Source organism: Physeter macrocephalus, chromosome 12 (genome assembly GCF_002837175.3).
Source record: "Physeter macrocephalus isolate SW-GA chromosome 12, ASM283717v5, whole genome shotgun sequence".
Classification (NCBI taxonomy): domain Eukaryota; kingdom Metazoa; phylum Chordata; class Mammalia; order Artiodactyla; family Physeteridae; genus Physeter; species Physeter macrocephalus.
The window spans coordinates 40,103,758-40,120,035 of record NC_041225.1 but is presented as its reverse complement, the minus strand read 5'-3'; the positions used below and the strand labels follow the sequence as shown (position 1 = coordinate 40,120,035).

At 49.9% G+C, this 16,278-nt stretch overlaps 1 long non-coding RNA gene across 1 annotated transcript; it reads right to left on the bottom strand.

The window, feature by feature from the left end:
• Positions 1–6,310: 6,310 nt before the first annotated feature.
• Positions 6,311–9,961, bottom strand: LOC114487291 (uncharacterized). The gene is made up of 3 exons (XR_003682247.2): positions 8,282–9,961; positions 6,649–6,762; positions 6,311–6,555 (listed from the first exon to the last, which is right to left on the bottom strand). It is a non-coding gene; the product is annotated as an uncharacterized lncRNA (long non-coding RNA).
• Between the last annotated feature and the right edge of the window lie 6,317 nt (positions 9,962–16,278).

The following is a 16,278-nucleotide window of genomic DNA, read 5'->3' as shown; positions in this document are numbered from 1 at the left end:
TCATAAAAAGAAGCTAGTAAGGGGCAGATTTCAGACCTGTCTTCTGGGACAAGGTCTAGGACCTGCCAGGTTTCCAGCCAACGGACTCGTACAGAAGGTGACCAGGCCATCTCACTCACATGCCCCCTCGGCTTTGCTGGTCACAGCATGGCTGCAAATTACATGTTATTAGAACAGTCCAGATGATGAAGTCACTGCAGCCCTAACCCTATTTATTTCAACGACAGCTTTGGCAGAGCAGTAAATCTTGCTGCCAAGCATGTCTCTTGTGGCTGGTTCCCTGAAGGAGCTATCATCAGACGTGACTACAGGGAGGGGTCCTTGTGAGAGCTTCAATTTGCCACTCATCACATCTTTCCTTCAAATGGAAAGTTCTTCCAGGAAAGCCTGCCTCGTGGCACACTAATTTTCAAAGACGGTCTTCACGGTATATCCTATGTTACGTAATCCTCTTGACACTCCTCCCGTGAGTAGTGGTCTCTGTGCCCTCTCCTTGAACTTGGGTGGGACTTTGTGACTGCCTTGACGAATAGAAGTCACTGCAGATGTGACACTTACGTGACTTCCGAAGCTAGGTCAGAAAAACGCCATGTGCCTCCACTTTATTTTCTAGGGACTCCAGCCGCCATGCCGTGAGGAAGCCCAGGCCACATGGAAAGGCCACGTGTAGGTGTTCTGGTCCTGTACTAACCACCAGCCTCAGCTCCCACTAGGTCCCAGCCAACCACCAGCATCAACCACCATCCATGTGAGTGAGGAGACTTTCCAGATGACTCTAGGCCCAGCCAACACCTGACTGCAGCTACCTGAAGGACCCTGCTGAGAACCACCTGGCTGAGCCTGGCCAGCCCTGAGAAGTGCGAGAGAGAATAATAAAATGATTAGCATTGGTTCAAGCCACTAAGCGCCGAGGCCATGGTTACATAGTGATGGATCACCGGAATGCCCATGGCAATGATGATGGCAAACTTTGCCTCTTGGGCGTCTCTGCTATTGAAAAATGGAAGTACTCCCTCCTTCCAAACTTTCCTTCTCAGGTTCTGAAAATGTAATATCTGGGTGGTTGAATCTCTCGAAGCAGGATCTCCAGTTTTCAGAAGTGGGAAGACTGCTCTCTTATGTTCTCAAGGAAGTTCTTCTCTTGATCGTTTCTACCGAGCGAGGTAGTTATGACGTCGTGCAAAGATCATGAGTCAATGTCAGGTAGACCCAGTGTCTTAGTCTGTTCGGGATCGCATATAAAAATGCCAGAGACTGAGTGGCTTATTAACAACAAACATTTATTTCTCACAGTTCTGGAGGCTGGGAAGTCCGAGACCATGGCACTGGCAGATGTGTTGTTTGGTGAGGGCCCGCCTCTGGTTCATAGCCAGTGCCTTCTATTTGTAATCTCACATGGCGGAAGGGACAAGTTTCATCAGGGCACTAACCCTTTCACGAGGCTCTGCCCTCATGACCTGAGGATTTCCCCGAGACTCCTTTTCCTAATACCCTACCCTGGGGGGACATAAACATTCAGACCAGGTACAAATTTCAATTCTGCCACCTCCTGGCACTCTTGTCCTAGAGTCAGTCGCTTGACTTCTCTGTGTTTCAGGAGCCTCACCTGCAAAATGGGAAAGCTCATACCTACCTTAGTGGATTGGCATGACAATTCGAGATTCTTTATAACCAGTCTTATCCTAAAAAAAGCATTTGAGGCAGATTATGGGGATGATCTATGTAAACTGCCTTGTGTTAGCAATAACAACTGATGTTTGTCAAATGCTTACTGTCAGGAAAAATTTTAAGCACTTTGCTCATGTTAACATTTTTGATAGTCACAATAACGTTGTGAGTTAAGTATCACTATTATCTGCATTTTACGGGTGGGGGAAACCAAGGCACAGAGAGATGACGTAACTTTCCCACATGGTAGGTAGCAGAGCTGGAACTTGAACCCAGGAAGTTTGACCCTAGAGCTGACTAGACCACACTGTCTCTCGGTAAATGGTTAACTCTGGGTTAGAGGTGCTGATGGCGTAAGTGTCCAGCCCATTGTCTTCCTGAAGAACCAGTCGGAAGAGATCCAGTGCTTGAACCAAAGTGCTATCAATGGTGAGATGCCCGGCGCTGAGGTGTGCTAATAGGGAAGACACCGTGTGGGTGAAAGTCACGCCCAGTGGCCCTAGGCTGCTGGGCGTGGTGCGGTGACAGACCAGGAGAGAAGGGAACAGCTGAGGAAGAGGACATTTTCAGAATCAGGACAGAAACATCCATCTGGAGCCCTCGCCGGGCGGTCAGGGTGCCGCGAAGGTGGGGAAGAGGGGGCTGAGTCATCCTGGAGAGACTGAGGAAGTGAGGCTGGTGGACGTGTCAAGGACACTTGACATTGAGACTGGCCCTTTCACTTAGGCCGTGGGACCCTCTGTGAGTCACCTGCCCTCATCTCTAAAGTGTTGATAAATTTTGCAGCTCCCAAATGAGAGCATGTGTACAAAATGCTCAGGAAACTGGAAATGGAAGCTACCACTTGGTATTCTAGTGAGCAAAAGGTGTCTCCTTTTAAGCTTCCTGAAATAAATTTTATCTCTTTTGGAGGGCAACTAACTTAAAATGAATAAGGTGCTTCCTTAACTTCTGAAACAGAGCCATTTGAATATCATTTAACTTTTCTTCGGGACTCAAGGTTAATCATTATGAACACCCATTTCCATATTGAGCTGCACAGTGATGCCGGGCTCAGAGGGCGCGTCTTGTCTGGGTGTGGCTCTGTGCCCCTGCCGGATGGCCCTGGGCTGCTGGGCTTTTGGAGTCCTGCCGATAGCCCTGGATAGGTCATCAGCCTCATCCCTTACTATGGCCATCAGCTGTCACCTCTCCGTGCTGTCAGAATGTCGGCCCAAAGCTGGTTAACGACACTTTGACTTGTGCTCCTAATCTGTTGTGATTTACAAACCAGATGCCCGCATTTGTTACAAATGTTCATAAAAGCAGGGATTCCGAAGTGCAGGGTACCGAGGGGTTCAACTCAGGGTAAAGTGTGTGAGCATCAGTGCACGGGAGTTTATGACATCAGTCTTGACTATTCAGAGACCCTTGATGCTCCCTTTGTGAATTTCAACGGCTCCAGATGCTCCAGGTCAGCGAGGTGTTGCTGTAGCTAGTGACCTGTCAGTGATTCTCTTTGATTTAGTTCTCTATTGTTATTTTTATTATTATTATTTTAAATACAGAACTCTTTCTTTTCCTTCCTGCAATTGGTGTTTGTCGTCATTTATAAAAACTGCAGGGCCACCACTACCCCTTCAGTCCTGCAGCCTCAGTCCATGCCTCCCTCCCCAACCTTGACCCAGCCTCCTTAGGTTATACCTGGCAAGGGCTTCTAAGTGCCCCTCTATCTATGCCCAGCACCCAGCCAGGCACTCAGTGGGAGTGCTGGAGCAGCCTGAGCCATGGCCTGCCTTCCAGGAGCTCTCTGTCTGGCTGAGGAGGCAAGGTCCACACACGGAACCAGTTAGGGAACACGCAGGAAGGCCAGAAGTAGAGACTGGCTGGCTGTGGCCCCATGCGGTGGGTGGGTTAGTGCCATAGGCAGTCAGGAGGAAGCCTGCTGGGACTTTCAAGGAGGCTGTGGGGAGGCCTGCAATGCCATGTGCTGGAGGGACAGCTAATCCCGAGCAGTGCTCAGGTTCCGGAGAACGCTGGCAGGTCTGCCGTGTGGTCAGGGCTCCCCGGAGAGAAGTGAGGGGTGGACAGGTCAGGAAGCACGGTTGGAGCCTCTCAGGACTGGCTGATGGAGAACTTGTGGGCCTCCCTCTGGGAGATCTGGGGCTGGGGATGGGATGGGGAGAAAACCAGGAAACAAACACGAGCGGAAGGCATCTGAGCAGAGGCAGGGCGAGGGAGGGGGGCAGACAGGAAGTCAAAGTCCAGGCGGGGGAAGGCATGCGTGAAGGCAGCACGGGAGGTCAGGCGGGGGCTGAGATGTCACCTGCCCGCCGCAGGAGGGGTGCCGGAGCTCCCCCAGCATCCCAGGCTGAGCTCAGACAGAGCTAGTTCAAAGCTAGGGGAACCTGCCAACAGCCAAGGTTCTGGCTGGGGTGCCGGGTCACTCCAGCCTGTTGTAATAGGCAATTATCAAAGAGAAATGTAAACAGGAAGCCTCTCATTCAATCATATCTAAATTGGTTTCAAACAGTATTAACACTCCCTCCCTCCCACACCCCCGCCACTGCTCAACAAATGAGTTTCCTTTTGCAAATTTACAGGCGGTATAGGGAGCACACTTGCACGTGCACAGGGAGAGCTGGGAGGCAGGTCCTCCTCCCCACTCCGTGACCTGCCCTCCCCCAACAAAGCACACTGGTTACAGGTCAGAGACGACCCAGGTGCTCAGAGGTCCCAAGGAAGGCTCTGGAAAGTTTGCAGGACGTTCCGTGTGCTTCCCCTGACGTTGTTGGAACTCAGATGATCAGTGCACCATCCATGCCCAGGAGGCCTGGCCTCGCCCTGCGTGCCTGGCTCCCGGCCCACAGTGCTCTGAGGGCCTAAGAGGAAAGACAGAGCACTTGCAGGGGCTTGGTCCTGGTCCCCATGGGGGTTCTGGCGAGGGTAGCGTCCACGTGGAGTTCTGGCTGTTGTTCCTGAGACCCCAGGAGTGGAGCAGGAGGAACAGTGTGCCCACATGGCACCCAGAACACCCTTGGCCTTCTATTAAGTCCTCTTGGTAGACGGTCGCATCTCTACTTTGTTCACACGAGGCCACCCAGGCCTACACCCATGCAGTCACTCCTTCAGGGTCACACAGCTGCTAAGTGGCAAAGCACACTCACTGCAGCTTTCAGGCCCAAGATGACATGCGGAGGCCGTCGGGGGGACAGCGATGGCAATTGTCACTGTTTGCATTCCAGAAGGCATCCACAAGATGTGAGGGCCCTGGGTCAACCCGCACGTCCCCAGCTGGGTCCCACCCCATAGGCTCCGCCTCCTCCCGGTATCCTGCTCGCCCAAGCCGGCCCTTCCCGGAGGGAGGCTCCCAGAGCGAGGCTGGAAAGCGCGGAGCACCCGGCGGGCAGGGGTGCAGAGGTGGCGCGGGCCGCGCGTTCCCGCCCAGCGCGCTCCACCGTGCGGCCCGAGCGGGAACTGCGGGCACGGGGCGACCGGACACTTGTCCCTCACCCGCCCCGCCAGGCCCGGCGGCGCCCCCGACCGCGGACCTCCCGACTCCACAGGCCTGATCTTCACGGGTGGAAAGTATCCGCTTACTTTACGCGGTGCGCCCTCCGTGAAGGGCGCAAACCCCGAGCGAAGTGACAGAATGGACAGTGGAGCGACCTATGCCAAATGGAGGCAGGGGCAGGAGAGGAGTGTTCTGGAGGGAATGACACCAGAGACCCAGGAGGACCTATCCCAGGGGACAGCGGACTTCCAGGGGGAGAGACGAGCCAGAATGTGGCACAGGTCGGAGGGGCGAGGCCCCAGGCTCCAGGGCAGGGTCACCAGCAGGGCGGGGGCAGGGAGGCCCCCCAGCGCCCCACTGAGGACTTTTCCTGGATATTAGCCTTTCTCAAAAGAAAGAGGGGCGGCACCCCTGCTTCAGGAGGCATTTGATAATATGCAAGGAAATCCCGAAGTCACAAGATAAATGGGACTTGCCTTTCTTGAGTTTGCTTGAGAGTAACATAATTAAATACATAAATTTATCTGTTTAAAAATGGTTATCTTATGGAACCTATAATGCAAAATCCCCGTGCATTTAAAGCAGAAACAGGAGACTTCCATTGCATTTGACCTGTGGTGGGCTGCTTCAGGATGTGCCCCCAGGTATGAGGACACCATTCTGTCCACCTGCCCTGAGAGTATGTCTGTAGAAATGCTGGAAGAGCCCTGGGAAGTACCTGGAAGGGAGGAGGTCAGGTGGCATTGGATACAGGTCACTCTGGCTGCTCCAGTGGAAGAGAAGAGCCAGGAGTCCAGGAAAGGAGCTAGGCTGTTGCCAGGTCCTCTGTTTTGACCTTGGGGCTCCCTGAAAAGGTCTTGGAAACCCCAAGAGGGCCCAGACCACTTAGAGAATTGCTGAATTAAGAATATGGTCATGTGAGCCACAGGCCTGGGAACAGATCTAGAACCTAAAAAAAAAAAAAAAAAAAAAAAAAAAATTGTGCTGGTAATCCTGCAGTTCAGGTTCCCTTTTCTCTGTTCACCCAAAGAACTTACCCTGCACTGAGATGGGCAGGGGTTCTGTTCCTGTGATGTCTGCTGAATCAGGAGACTGTAACAGGCCTGTTACTCACGGTGTTAAATAATTCATTAAATGTAACCAGAAAAACGTATTTATAGATACAATTTGGTTCTCACTCACAAGTCATTTTCCAACACAGGGATATAAACAAAAGTATGGGATGTTAGAGCTAGTAGGACCCTGAGAATTCTAGTCCAACCCTCTCATTTTAAAGATGGAGAAGTGGGGAATTCCCCGGCGGTCCAGTGTTTAGGGTTTCACGCTTCCAGTGCAGGGGGCACAGGTTCAGTCCCTGGTGGGGGAACTAGGATCCCACACTCCATGTGGCGCGGCTAAGAAATAAAAAATAAAATAAAAATAAAGATGGAGAAGTTATAGCCCAGATAATCCAATTCAACCCAATTCAACAAACATTGAGCACCTACCATGTGGTGAGTAAAATCAAGCAGCGTAAGATGCCAGGGACTGATGGATGGGGTGTTATTTTAAATAGGGTGTCCAGAGGAAGCCTCTCTGAAAGGGGACTTTTGAGCAAAGGTCTGAAGGAAATGAGAAAAAAATCATGTGATATTTGGGGGAGAGATTCCAGGCAGAGGGAAGTGAGTGCAAATGTCCTGAGGTCAGAGGATGTCTGGCATGTTGAAGAAACAGGAAGCGACCAGTATGGCTGAGACATACAGTTTTGAGAGGTAGGAGGTGAGGTCAGGGAGGGGACAGGGCAGACCCTGTAGAGCCTAGAAGGCCCCTGTAAGACTTGAGTTTGGTTCTGAGTGAGAGGGGAAGCCATTAGAGGGTTTTAAGCAGAGCCATCACATAATCTGACTGAGAAATTAATTCTGGTCACTACATGGACAGTAGATCACAGTTGGAGGGCTGGGGTGGAAGCAGAGAGATGGGTTAGGAGGCTCCTGCATTAATTCAGACAAAAGATGATGATGGCTGGGGCAAGGGTGATAAAAGAAGAGACGTGAGAAGCAGTCAGAGACTAGAAATGTTTTGAACGTCAAGTCCTCCTGAAAGCAATTAGGAAATGATATGGCTGGGGCTCCACGGCTACTGATTTCCTGGCCAACACTGCAGTGCTTTGCATACGTTACCTGTAGGTCTTACCACAACCAGGGAGGTGGGTACAATGAGTCCTGTTTCATAGATGAAGAAACCAAAGTGGAGAAGGACAAAGAGACCTTCCCAAGGTCACCCAGCTAGTAAGTGTTTGTCTCAGAACCACACCAGCCAGACTCCAGAGCCCCCGTGCCAAGGCCCTGAGTATCACTACCGACCACCTCCTTCCCAGAAATCTCAGTTGACACTGTCACAGGGCCAGCCCCAGGGGGCAAAGCCTGCTGTGAACACACCCCAAATCTCCTGCCCTAAAAAGTCCCCTTTGGTGGCTCTTCCACGTGTCTGAAATCCCCATCACTAGAGATTCTCTGAAGGGTAGGGCATCGCAGGCCATTATGTGAAAAGAGTGATTAAATCCTGGTGAAGTTTAGGGTTCAAGGCCTTGACTAGGCAGCCCAGGGAAGCAGAAAGCAGAGAACCCAGAACATCGCAGGAGCATGACGAACCTCGCCCCTCTCAGTGCAACCTAGGTTATTCGGATAGCAAAGCAAAGGGAACCTGAACGTCAAAAATAGCCATAAATTTTTTTTTTTTGATTCCGGATCCATACCCAGGCCTGTGGCTCATGTGACCATATTCTTAATTCATCAGTTGTCAAAGTGGTCTGGGGCCCCTTAGGGGTTCCCAAGACCCTCTCAGGGGGTGCTGAGGTCAAAACTGTTTTCATAAAAATACTAACATGTTAGTTGCCCTTTTCACTCATTCTCTCACGAGTGTACAGTGGACTTTTCCAGAGGCTACATGAGAGATTTGCAAAAGTATAAAACAGTGCCATGCTTTTCACTCTTTTTCGTTTGTTTTTCAAAGCCTGGTTATTTTTCACTAAAATATCGTGTTAATGTGGGTTTGCTGTTGCTATTTTAAATGAATTAATACATAATTTTAAGTTCTCAGTTTTAGTTTCTCATACAGTATAAATTATTAAATACGACTCACGTACACATACTGGGATCCTCAATCATTTTTAAGCCCGTAAATGTGTGTAGAGTATAAAGGGGCGAAACGTTCAGTCTGGCCAGAGGGGTCACTCTCAGAAGCCCGGCCTGTGTTTCTTCTCCGAGCACATGAAGTCGTCTGACAGGCAAGTGAGAAAGAGACAAACGCAGGGAGGAGAGAAACACAGGGAGGAGAGAGATGCAGGAAGGAGAGAGATGCCAAGGGGAATTGCGCTGCTGCTGCGAAGATCGAGTTGACATTACCCCATAGTAACACATGAGGGCGCCCTTACCAGCCAGCAGATTTCATGTTGCACTGGCTTTACCTGTTGCTGGGATTACTAGTCAGGGAGGCACGACATCATGCATCCGACTCTGTACCTCCTGAAGTGGCTGCTGCAACTCCAGTCTCCCCTGGAGTCCTGGTGAGGATGGAAGGACACTTCTGCTACAGGAAGCCCCCTAGAAGCCACAGTGCTGTCATGGGCCACCCCAGTCAGGGTGACATCCAACACTTTGCTTTGTGATGTCCCAGGCTGTTTTCCGTGGGGTTTGCCTCTGTCCTATCCTTGTGGTTACCCACATGTGAGACTGGTTCATAGCAACTAATTAGACCTAGTCTTTGGAGGGAAGCAGCACCAGAAAGAGGACTGGCTGGGGTCAGGGATCTAGCGTCCAGACATGCCTTCTGGAGTGCCCTGGGTCACAGGTTTTCACTTTTCAAAGGGTTCCTCCTGCTGGGGTCCGAGGGCCGTATGGGAATCAGATGGCACAACAGTGCAATGGGCGTTGTCAACCTTAAGCTACTAATATGTATGGGAGTTCCCTGGTGGCCTAGTGGTTAGGATTCTGGGCTTTCATTGCTGTGGCCTGGGTTCCATTCCCGGTCAGGGAACTGAGACCCTGCAAGCTGCGCAGCGCGGCCAAAAAAAAAAAAAAAAAAAAAAGATACTAATGTATAAAGAGTGGGTATTTATGCAATTCTCTTATCTCTCCCACTTTGTGGTGGGAGGTGGTGGGCATGACAAGTTCTTAGTAGGGAAAGGGCATAGTCTGTCTTGTGGCTTAGATTTCTCTTGTAGCTGGTGGGAGGTTCTCTTGGAGGACAGCACAGGTGGAAGGACATGAGTTAGGAAGCAGTTATTAGTGGCCAGGTGAGAGATGATGAAAGCCGTCCTAAGCAGGTACCAGGGATGGAGGGCAGGGGCAGGAGGGTGAGAAACGTCAGAAGCAGAATGGAGGAGGCCTGGTAACAGATTAGATGGTAGCGGGGAAGGAGTTTCGAACAGGAATAACCTGGGACAACTCCCAGAGTGTCTGGAGGGGAAGAAGTAACATGTTCTTGGAGATGGAGGTCATTTTTCTCACTGGCTCCAGCCTCTCTGGGTTTGCCCCGCTGCTGAAGGTGGTGCAGGCTTTGTGGCTTTATGTGATGGACGCACGCTCCCATAAACATCGGGCTAAATAATTCATTAAATGTAAGCAGACAAAACACATTTACAGATACTATCTTGTTCCCACAGGGACAACCCAGGGACATTAGAGTAGGTAGGACCCTAAGAATTCTAGTCTAACTCCCTCATTTTAAAGATAGAGAAATTGGGATTTCCCTGGTGGTACCAGTAGTACAGAATCAGCCTTCCAATGCAGGGGACGTGGGTTCTATCCCTGGTCTAGGAACTAAGATCCCACATGCCAAGGGGCAACTAAGCCTGCTCGTCACAACTACTGAGCTCACGCGCCTCAACTAGAGAGCCTGCGTGCTGCCACTAAGACCCGACGCAGCCCGAAAAGTAAAGAAAGAAAAAAAAAGATGGAGAATTTGTCGCCCAGATAATCCAATTTAACCTAATTCAACAGACGTTGAGCATCTACCATGCGGTTAATAGAATCAAGCAAAGTAAGATGCCAAGGATTGATGGATGGCATGTGCTATGGTCTGAATATTTGTGTTTCCTCCCAGATGCATATGTTGAAATCCTAACCCCTAATGTGATGGTATTAGAAGGTGGGGTCTTTGGGAGGCGCTGGAGTCATGAGAGTGCAGGCCTTGTGAATGGGATTAATGCTCTTATAAAAGGGACCTCAGAGAGCACTCTGGCTCCTTCTACCATGTGAGGACATAGGGAGAAGGCAGCAGTATGCAACCCAGAACCCCACCAGAAGGCTCCCACCAGAACCCACCGGCATCATGATCTTGGACTTTCAGCCTCCAGAACTGTAAGAAATAAATGTTGTGTATAAGCCATCCAGTTTATGTATTTTGTTATAGCAACCCGAAGAGACTAAGGCAAGGTGTTATCCTAGATGGGCTGCCCAGAGAAAGTCTTGCAAGGTGGGACTCCCAAGCTTCCAGGCATCGGGCTGACATGTAGGACCTCAGGAAGGACTGAAAGGGGACCACAGAACTCCCTTTCCAAAGTCAGTGGACACCTTAATTCCTACTCCAGACAGACTTAACGGGATGTCTTTGTTTATTTTTCTCCCAGTGCTTACTTCCCTGATTATATTCTAGGACCACAAGATCTGGTTACGTTCTGGGAGAAATGGTATTTCCACCTATAGTCAGAGGGTGTAAAAGAAAAAAACAAAAAACCCTCATTTGTAGAGACGTGGATGGATCTAGAGACTGTCATACAGAGTGAAGTAAATCAGAAAGATAAAAACAAATATCGTATATTAACGCATATATGTGGAACCTAGAAAAATGGTACAGATGAACCGGTTTGCAGGGGAGAAATTGAGACACAGATGTAGAGAACAAACATATGGACACCAAGGGGGGAAAGTGGCAGGGGGTGGTGGTGGTGGGATGAATTGGGAGATTGGGATCGACATGTCTACACTAATATGTATAAAATGGATAACTAATAAGAACCTGCTGTATAAAAAATAAATAAAATAAAATTCAATAAAAAGATGGTATTAGTGTGGTAGTGATCATTTTGAAATGCACAGAAATACTGAATCATAATATTGTGCACCAGGAACTCACATAGTGTTGTAGGTCAGTTATACTTCAAAAACAAACAAACAAACTCACAGAAAAAGAGATCAGATTTGTGGTTACCAGAGTTGAGGCATGGGTGGGGGACTTGGATGGAAGCAGTCAAAACGTACTTATTTCCAGTTATAAATCAGTACTAGGGATGTAATATATGATATGATAAATATTTTTTAACACTGCTGTATGGAAAAAAATTTTTTTTCTATTCTATTTCTTTTATTTCGTATCCATACGAGATGACGGATGCTCACTAAACTTACTACGGTAATCATTTCATGATGTATGCAAGTCACCTGAAACTTATATAGTGCTGAATGTCAATAAAACTGGAAAAAGGAAAACAAAACAAAACAACAGCCTATTGTCAGAGGAAATCATCAATGAAATATTTCTAGAAACTTTCCCAGAGCTGAGGGGAAAGTTTCCACATTGCAAGGGACCATTCCAACAAAGTAGATGAAAAGATACCCACATCAAGGCAGGTCACTGTGAAATTTCAAAACAATAGGGACAAAAAGAAAAGATTTAAAAGAAAAATTCTGTTGCAGACAAAGGAAATAGAGATCAAAATGTTTCCCAGTTTTTCAATAGCAACTTTTTTTAAGGCAGTGGAGCAATATTTTCAAAATTCTAAAGGAAAACGTTTTTCAATCAAGAATTCCTTATCCAGCCAAACAATCAAGTGCAAGGATAGAATGAAGAGTTTTCCAGATCTCCAAGTGTCCAATAATTTACCTCTAATGCGCCTTGTCTCAGGAAGCTATTGGGGGATGTGCCCCGCCAAAATATGGGGTAAAACAAGAAATAAGAAGACCAGGGGACATTAACCCAGGAGAGAGGTGACGGGAATCTCCCAGTGACGGCCGTGCGTGGGCTGCCCGGGGAGTTTTTCAGATGGGAGCAGAGACTTCCCAGGAAGACTGAATCGGTAGGTCACAACAGGCTTCTGAACCTCTTGAACAGAGATTTATATACTTGACACAAAGTTTGGAGTTTAATAAGTGATGAGTACTTAGAAATTTAAACAGTACAAAACAAAGACAATGATGAATTTCAGGAAAAGCACAAAAATAAGCGAGAAAGGAAAAGTTACTGTGGTCCACTGTATAATTCAGCTTGAATATCACTGATACAGTAATAATGTAAACACAAAATATGTTTCTAACTAGAATTATAGTGTAACTATATTTGCAGGGATAGGAAATATGTTTCTGTATAGTGGGAAGGAGTGAAATCATCTTTTATAGTGAAGGTTCAATGAATGGCATTTAAAAGCGGAAAATCAAACAGGAGTAATACATGTGTAATATTTAGACCTATGGTGGTAAATACTGAAAGAACTGGCTAAAAACTTGGAGGGGAGGAAAAGGTGAGAGCTGGGCCTGGGGACAAGGGCCTTTAAACCATGAGGGTGATAAGAATTCAAACTGAAGTTAAATACACCCCCTGCCCCCCCCACCCCGTCCCCCCTTTCCCCATTCAGTCCTCTTTGTGATTTGGCCACAAGCTTATGTCCACGGCCCTCCCCCTCCCCACATACCGATGATGTTTCAGCCTGATTATATCTGCCACCAAGAAGCTGTCACTTCTGTCTAAAATGCATTCCCCCATTCCCCCCACCGCAGCCCCCGTCGGACTCCTGTCAACTCCCTAACAAAGGTCGCCTTAAGCCCAGCCTCATCCATCCGAGAAGCCTTTTAAGATTCCATAGACCCCACCCCGCCCCCCAAACAGGAATCAACTTCTCAGGTGCACCGAGGTCAGGCCTCTCTCTCCACAGTCTGCGTGTCAGTGCCTGAGGCTGCCTCCCCACCAGACCGGGGGATCCTGAACGAGCCAGAGCCTTGTCAATCTCTCCTACAGGGGCCCCCACTGGACTTGTTGGATCTCAGCTCTCCGCATCAGAGCCAGACGCATATACACATGGTGGTCCCAGGAGCTCCGGAAGCCCAAACCTTGGCCTTGGAGGGCAGCTGACTGTGACCTCCTCCTGCCCCTTCTTCCCCTGCTGGACTGGTCAGCAAGCTCCGCCCCCACCCACTGGCCAATCCTTGTGCCCCTGTGATCAGAGACAGCCCTTCCCACTCGGCACAAACCTAAGGCAGGTTGGTACAGGAAGAGGCAGATTTCCTCGGAAAAGGCAGAGGCAATTCCCTGAGACACTAATATGTGTTCTCCCGGTGCTTTCTCCTCCCTATTATGAGCCTCAGGGAGTTTTACAAAGCAGGCCTGATGTGCCTTTAACAAATGCCCAAGGTCAAGGAAGAGCTTTGCTGGTGTCCTGCAGGGGGTGGTGCCTTTGAGAGTAGTACCGAAGAGAGATTTTCTTCCCCGCCAGCCTGAGGGAGATCACAGAGAGGCCTGTGAACACTAGGCCGGCCCGGTGGTGCACCAGGTCCTCCTGGAGCCTGTGGCCTTCCTTGCCTTGCCAGATACTCCTGAACTGGGAACATTGTACAGAAAGCACAGCACCACCTGACCTGAAGGGTCACTGCCTAAGTGAGCGGGTGTCCCAGTGGTAAACAGTGCAAGCCAGTGATGGATGAGAGAGGGAAGGTCTCTGAAGTTTCCACACAGTCCTGGCAGGTGTGTAAGGGGGCTGGGGGTAAAGCTGTGAGACAGCCGAGCCTCAGGCATTATGTGGATCCCAGGATGTGCCTGGATCTGAGCAGGGGCCAGGCTCTGGAGGGTGGGGAAGACTCCCTCCTGGGGTGGCCACACCAAACAGGATGGCCAGCTCAGAGCAGAGACTGGGTGCCTGGGTGCCGAGACCACTGCTTTCTTTTCTTTCTTTCTTTCTTTTTTCGGCTGCGCTGCACGGCTTGTGGATCTTAGTTTTCTGACCAGGGATTGAACCCCGGTCCCTGGCAGTGGAAGCATGAGGCCTAACCACTGGACAGCCAAGGAATTCCCTCAAGACCACTGCTTTCGACGAATTAAGATTCATCTCTTGAGGCTGGAAAGGGGTCCTTGAATTTACGGACGCCTGCTACTGACCAAGACAGAAAGGGGGCGCTGTAGGGTAGGAAGCCACCAGTGTCTGCTCACACCTGTTCCCCTGGGTTCCACCCTGAGCATTTCTGAGCTGTGTAGTAGCTGCCATTTAAACTGAAAGGAAGGAAAGAAGACGGACGAACCTGTTCTTTCTGATTCTAGAAGTAACAAGAGGAGGCCGGAGGAGCATGGCTGTCCCTAAGCGGGGAGCAGCCAGGTGTGGGCCTGTCTGGGTCACTGGTGGGACCAGCCACCAGATATCTGTCTGCCTGGGGGACAGAGGAGTCTCCAGAAAGCCTTAAAATGTGAGGCAGAGTGTATCCTCCAGAAGACAGCCCAGACACGACAAGCTAGACTCAGTAAGGACCCCTCAGCCCTCACAGGGGAGGGATAATTGACGGTCAGCAGAGAAGATCACCTGTCACTCAGATGTATTCCCTCTCCCAGCACCCCCTCGTCCTCAGTTAAGTTAATCCCAGAGTGAAGTTACCATAGAATGCATGGCTTCACTACAGCTCCGTGTGACTGGGGCTTTGAAGCCACCTGACAACGTGTAGCACTTTTCCTGGCATAATGTGGTTTTGAGGATCTCAGAGAAAGCAGAGCCACCGTGCACCTCACGAGGGCCCTGCTCACAATCACAGTGGTGTCCTGGGCTGAAGGCTGTGCCTCTAGCGATGGCAGGGGTGCCTGGCAAACATGGCCGAGTCCACTGGGATCCAGCAGCACATCCCAGGTGGGTGATGGTGGCAGAGAGGTACCTTCATCTAGACTCGATCCCCAGGGAATGTCAGCCCAGCCTCGGCCAACACATACGGTACCTTTGAGAGAATTAGAAACAGGTGCCCCATCTGGGCAGATGAACCATGAAACCCTCCTCCGTTCTGAAGCAGGGCTTGACCGATGGGGCCCAGGCTGAATTTCAGCCTCTCTCCGAGACCAGGCTCTGTTGGACAATGACCCTGGACGTGAGTGAAACACCGTTGGAGAGCCAAATGCACAGAAATGGGGGAAGAGAACGAGGATGTCATGGCGAAGCACTCTGATCAGAGCAAAACATTTTTAAAATCTAGGAAAGTATAAAGAAGAAAATTGAGATACTCATATCCTCAGTATTTGACGTTCAAGCCTTAGAAAATTTGATACAGAGAGAAATCAGATCCAGAGGGTCCTTTAATGCCCTTCCTTTGGACAGTGATGTTAAGTCTCACTGGCCAAACCAGGGCCTTTGCTGGATGCGGGACCCAGCTGCTCCGTCACCAGCAAGGCCCCGACCATGAGTAACAAGGTTACTGCTTCCTCTGCAGCTTGGATGCAGGCATTCCATTCTTCCTTGTGACTCGGAGCCCCTGAAATCCCCCAGCCTCTGGAAAACCACTCATTGATTCATTCTCACCCAAGAATATCTCTTGAACATCTTCTCTGCTCCATTCTTACCCTCAGGGGAAAAGAAAAATCACAGTGCGTGGAAACGAACATTTGCCTCTCTGCCCCTCTGCCTGCGTGGGCGGCTGTGCTAATTCCCCCGCTGGCCCGCTGCTCGGAGCCCTGCCTGCCTCTGGCAGTGCCGTCGTGAGATGCTTCTGCTGCTTGCCAGAGATCTGTTTCATGCTGTTTCTCCCTGGCAGTCATTCCCCATACAGGTCCCATGATAGCCCTTCCCTTCGGCCTACCTTTTGCAACATCCTTTCTTCTGGCTCAGGACTAGGCCCTGCCGTCATCTTAAAGGTCCCAGCCGATGACAGAAAGTGATCACAGTAGAAGGAAGGAAAGTGTCACACAAGGAGGAGGTTTATTTGAAGGACTGTGAGGTTCTCAAGAGGTGGAAATGGCAGAGGGAGGATATTTCAGCAAGAGCAAAGCAGATGGACCCCGGGGACTGTGGCCAAGGGAGCCCCGGGCAGCCTCTCAACACTGTCTTCCCCCTCCCTCCCTCCCTCCCTGACTCCCTTCCTTCCCTCCCTCCCTCCCTCCCTCCCTCCCTCCCTTCCTTCCTT